The sequence below is a fragment of the Mastomys coucha genome, unplaced genomic scaffold (genome assembly GCF_008632895.1).
Source record: "Mastomys coucha isolate ucsf_1 unplaced genomic scaffold, UCSF_Mcou_1 pScaffold7, whole genome shotgun sequence".
In the NCBI taxonomy this organism is placed as follows: domain Eukaryota; kingdom Metazoa; phylum Chordata; class Mammalia; order Rodentia; family Muridae; genus Mastomys; species Mastomys coucha.
The window spans coordinates 52042218-52048146 of record NW_022196913.1 but is presented as its reverse complement, the minus strand read 5'-3'; the positions used below and the strand labels follow the sequence as shown (position 1 = coordinate 52048146).

The window sequence follows — 5929 nt, the reverse complement described above, 5'->3', positions numbered from 1 at the left end:
GTCGAATAAACAACTGTTTGCACATGTGCATAGAGAACTGTTTGCGCATGTGCGTAGAGTGAAAAGACACCATGTCATTCTGGGGCGTCACGTAGGGTAATGAGCGAACAGCCAATCATGGGCAGACATGACGCACTGTGGTGTATATAAGCAGTGCGGATTACTGGCTCAGTCTCTTTCCCTCTGAGAGAAGGCAGTAAATGTCGTTGCTGCAGAAGGAACCTAGTGTGTCCGCGTGTCTTCCCAGAGAGACGACTGCGCGGGCTACACTACACCAGTTAATAAAACTCAGCCAAGCACACAGAGCTTTCAACCTTTCACTCCTTCACTCTGAACAGATATTTGAGGGAAACTGGAATGTTAAAAAAAAAAAAATCAGACCACAAAGATCATTTTAAAAGTCAGTCTGGTCCTTGGCCTTGGAGAGATGAGACCAGAGAGGAGACTCAAGAAAATAACCAAGTGCTTCTAGAGACTCAGAATATGATCCCTAAATAGACAGTCCCATGGAAGGATGAATGGTGACAGCAGAGGGTGGCTTTTGTAGAGATGAATTGAGGAAGAGAAGCAAAGTATGAGCGACATCAGGCAGAAGCAGGAGAGACACAAGTGTGAGGCACAAGTCATCCTGGGTTACAGAGAGAGACCTTGTCTCAGGACAAATAAATTAAGCAGTATTTAATGAAAACTTTAGAAAAAGAAACACGGGCAAAGAAATATTAGAGAATTTCCAGGCCTTAAAAGAAGATGCCTTCAAATGGAAAAATTTACCAATTACTGAGAATGTTAAGGGGCCAGGAAGGTGCTTCAGCTGGCAGGGTGCTTGTCTGCCAGCCACAACTCCTCAGGTTCCATTTCATAGATTTCATAAACCAGGTGTGGTGGCGCAGGCCTGTACACTCAGTGCTTGCGAGGTAGAGGCAGGAAGTTCTCAGAAGCTCAAGGACATCCTTTGTATAGAAAGTTTGAGGCCATCTGGCTGGCCTCCATGAGAACCTGTCAAATAAATAAATAAATAAATAAATAAATAAATAAATAAAACTTAATTTCCCAAGCATGAGTTAATTTATCTAAGATTTGCAAGAGAAAGACCAGTTCCACAATTTTGAACCAAATTTGAAGCAAGTTTTAATTAAGTACTGGCCAGGAAAAAGGGAATCTAGCTAGGTCCACCTCTGGGCTTCCGGGGAAATGACTGAGTCACTGTTTGCATGGTCTTAAAAAAAGGCAAAACCCATAATTCAATGCATTTCCTATCAGGCCCAATCAGGTATAAGCATGCATCCTGACATACTTCCTGTCTACACACTATCAAGCCTATCCGGTGCAGTTGATTCAAACAAACTTGTTTAGAGGAGTGAAAACATGGTTTGTTATTTCCTAAGAACTCCAACTTGCAGAATTCTAAGAAGGTAACTTAAGTTGGAGCAAGTGAGGCTTACAGGTTGACTTAGGTTATTACAGATATTATTGAGGCATGTGGAGTCATAATCAAAGTAACTCAGAACCTGAATGGAGAAAAAAATGGGCTGTCTGGGAGTCAAAGAAAGAAGCTTACAACACTTTTTTCTTTTTTCTCTCCCCCCCTCTCTCTTTCTCTTTTATTGGATATTTTCTTTATTTACATTTCAAATGTTTTCCCCTTTTCAGGTCTCCCCTTCAGAAACTCCCCATCCCATCCCCTTCTCCTTGCCTCTATGAGAGTGCTCCCTCACCCACCCACTCCAGTCTTCACACCCTGGCATTCCCCTACACTGGGGCATTGAACATCCTCAGGCCTGAGGGTCTCTCCTCCCACTGATATCCAACAACGCCATCCTCTGCCACATATGTGGCCAGCACCATGGGTCACTCCATGTGTATTCTTTGGTTGGTGGTTCAGTCCCTAGGAGCTCCGGTGGGGGGAGGGGGCCTGGCGTGCTGACATGGTTGCTCCCTCCATGGAGCTGCAAACCCCAGCAGCTCCTTCAGTCCCTTCTCCAACTCCTCCATTAGGGAACCCCGCGCTCAGTCCAATGGAAAATTATGGGATGCTTCACAAATTTGTATGTCATTCTTCCACAGGGGCCATGCTAATCTTCTCTGTATCATTCCAATTTTAGTGTATGTGCTGCCGAAGCAAGTACAGAAGACTTTATTTCTATAAGTGTTTTCTCTGAAGAGAATGAAGTTTGACATAAAAAATAAAATCTTTTTATTTCAATTATACAATACTATTTCATCTTCAAAAAATATACTATCAGAATGTTATAATATAGTTGTTATTTTGATTAAAGCTTTCATATATGTATATATGTATATATGAATGAAACCAGAAACCAGACACGGGTGGCATATACCACACAGTCCAGAAGCCTGAGTCGGGGGATTGCCACAGGTTCAAGGCCTGTGGGGCTACTGTCTCAGGAACAGACAAGAAAAGTCAGGATAAAGGGAGCACATAGGGAGATTTAAGACTGTCTCCCTATAGAAGGAAGTAAACAAGGATAAAACAGAGAATCATAGAAAATTAACAAGCATCATTTGATTCTCATGTATCAAACTTTGTGGCGTTCAGAGGAAACACTTACTTATGTATGGAATATTTTCATTTTTCCCACAAAAGGATTTTCAGTGAATCTCTAAAAGCAGACAGCATAGAGAAATGTGCTTAATGATAAAAAAAAAAAACTAATCAAAATTAGAAATATATTTTCTTTTTTAGAAGTAGTGGTAGTGAATAGGGAATTATCCCAGAGTTTCACACAGTCACTAAGCTATGGCCCTAGGTGTGTGTGTGTATAGACATATATATGTGCATATACATGCATATGTATATACACATATACTGCCATTTTTTAAAAATGAGTTTATGTGATGAGTGTTTTGTCTTCGTGCACGATGTGTATCTTATGCCTGCTACCCACAGAGAGCATCAGATTCCCTAGAACTGGAGTTATGGACAGTCTGAGCCACCATGCAAGTACTGGGAATGGAACCTGGGTCTCCTGCAAGAGCAACAAGTACACTTAACCACTGAGCCACCTCTTCAGCCCTGACGTCATATTTTTGAAGGAAAATAATGATATATGTGTGGAAACCTAAACCTGTCTGAGTAAAAGCATTACTGAACTAGAGTAGAAATAAACATGGTGCTTACTATTATTAAAAATATCAATAATTTAACCATTCATTTATTAAATATTCAGATTTTGTTCGAAGACTTCCAGAGCCGGAAGGAATGTCATGTGTTAAATGATGTTTTGATTAAGCAAGAAAGAATGGGAAGAATTGATGACCTCTACCAAATATTGAAGAAGCTTTAAAAGGGGTTAAAATTAATAAAAATTAATAAATAATTATTATTTATTAATAAATTAATAAAATTAATAAAGATAAAATTTAAAATTAAAGGCTGGGGAGATGGCTCAGTGGATAAAGTTCTAAGCATGTGTCTTAGTCAGGTTACTATGCTGGGGTGAAGCACCATGATCAAAAACGAACTTGGGAAGGAAAGTTTTATCTGGCTTACGTATCCTAGACCACACTGAGGGAAACCAAGGCCGGAACTCAAATCTGGCAGGCACCCGGAGGCAGGAGCTGATGCTGTCCGTGGAGCCGTGCTGCATACTGGCTTGCCTCTCATGATTTATTAAACCTATTTTATTTCTTTATAGAACCCAGGACTACCAGCTCCAGAGTGTCCCCAACCTCAATAGTTTGGGGCCTCCCCCACCAATCACTTGTTAAGAAAATGCCCTTCAGGCTTGCCAGATCTTACAGAAGGAGGCATTTTCTCAATTGAGGTTTCCTCCTCTCAGATGACTTTAGCTTGCGTCAAGTTGTCATACAACTATCCAGGTCACCATGCAACTGTGAGGATCCGCACCTGGCTCTCCAGAACCCGTGTAAAACTTGACCAGCAGTGCATGTCTGGAATCCCTGGGCTCCCATGGTAAAATGGGAGGTGGAGACCAGAGATGCCCCAGAAGTTTAGCAACTAGTTAGCCTGGTATACACAGTAGCAAACAACAGAAACCAACACAGTGGAAGGCAAAGATGATCTTTTGACTTCCACCCCTTCTTCTCACCCAGCCTCAAAGAGAGAGAGACAGAGAGAGACAGGGATAAAGGGAGAGAGAGGGAGAGAATGTGTGTGTGAAAGAGTTTTTAACCATTAAAGTTAAGTGAAGGAGCATAGTAACACATACTTATAATCCCAACCTTCTAGGGCTGAAGCAAAACCACAGATCTGAGACCAGCCTGGGTTAAGTAGAGTCCTTATCTTAAAAAAAAAAAAAAAAGTTTTTAAACCCAAGAGCTCCTCATGTTTGGAAAGGCAAATAATGAAAACAGAAGTGGACAAGTATCTGGTTATTAAGAAATGACTTCCAGGGCCGGGCGGTGGTGGCGCACACCTTTAAACCCAGCACTTGGGAGGCAGAGGCAGGCGGATTTCTGAGTTCAAGGCCAGCCTGGTCTACAGAGTGAGTTCTGGCTAGGGCTGCACAGAGAAACCCTGTCTTGAAAAACAAACAAACAAACAACAAAAAAAGAAATGACTTCCAGAAAACCAGATAAAATGGGCTGAAATTAGAGATTTCTGATCGTTTGTATGTTTGTTTTCACAGCAAAATACATGACTCTAAAATTTCACCTTAGATACAGCAAACTATTGGCAGAATAATGAAGAAACAGTTGTTGATACCAACATCTACAAACAGCTCAGGAGAACTCCCTGGAAAACCCTCCTTGGAGAGGAGGGCCAGACCTCCTCTCCAAGGGATCCTTAAAGAGAACTTTTTTTTTTCCTAATTTGCGATAGGAGGGAGTAGAGTCAGAGGAATCTAGAAAAGTCCCGGAGCAGGGAGAGAAAGCAGTGGACGGAGCATGGCTAGCAGACTGGGCTTGGTCATGAGAAGAGAGGTGGTGGGGAAAGGAGACCCACAGAGAGGAACAAGAGAGAGGGTGCCAATCGGAAAAGACAGATGAGAGAGCACATGGCTGAAACAGTAGGGTTCAAGGGATTGGGAAGCTGGAGGAGGAAAGCCCGCAAGCTGGAGAAGGTTAGGGTAGGGGCAGGTGAGAAGAGCTAAGATCCAGAATGCCAGCCAGGACTCTGTACCTTGTTGGTACTTTTGGTACTGAGGGAGCCAGGAGGCCAGCATGAGTTTTGGTAGCTAACGGGAACCACAGATAGCCCTAGCTCACCCTCTCCCCGACAGTGATAAGAAAATGGTGCCGGAATTTGGGGGCATGGAGTTTCCTTTGGACCTGAGACTGCCTATATGGTTCTTGAAGTCCCTGTCATCCTCCACCCCCAAGGCCAGGCGTGCAGCTTTTCTGTGGGGTCACAGGAGAGAGCCATGCAAATTTCCGGTCCTTGAAAGCCACAGGACAGAAATATCCTTCTCTCTTCCTACACACACACACACACACACACACACACACACGGGCGGTGACCATGAGCTGAAGAAGGATCTTATGGGCTAATCCATGGCAATGGGATTGTTAGGTGGTATCATTACCAGGATCATTTCTCCGTGCAGATGGAAGGACAGCAACTGTCTCATGAGCAGACAGACAAGCAACCATGCACAAAGTTATTTTCAAAAGAAATTCCTTTCCCAGTCAATGAAAGCAAGAGAGCCCATTCATTTCCTCCAAGCTTCTGGAATACAGCTCCATTTCCCGTGTTTGTAAAGCTGGTTTGCTATCTCAGTGCCCAGGGCTTTCTCCCCCAAAGAGAAGATAATGGGTGGAAACCGTTTTTTGGTTTTTGGTTTTTGTTTTTTAAGACAAATGAGTTCATAAATAGGAAAGTCTCTCCTCAACTTTCCTAAGAATGAACTAAAAATATCAAACCAAGTAGGAATCCAGCTCCCACTTTGCTTGCACATGTGTAGCCTGGCTCTGCCTTTGTCATGAGCAGTGGGGGAATTTTATTTAT

The 5929-nt window shown here is 42.8% G+C and overlaps 1 non-coding gene across 1 annotated transcript; it reads right to left on the bottom strand.

Moving 5' to 3' along the window:
* Positions 1 to 2019: 2019 nt before the first annotated feature.
* LOC116082835 lies at positions 2020 to 2126 on the bottom strand. Its single transcript, XR_004115465.1, has one exon. It is a non-coding gene; the product is annotated as a U6 spliceosomal RNA (small nuclear RNA).
* Positions 2127 to 5929: the final 3803 nt, after the last annotated feature.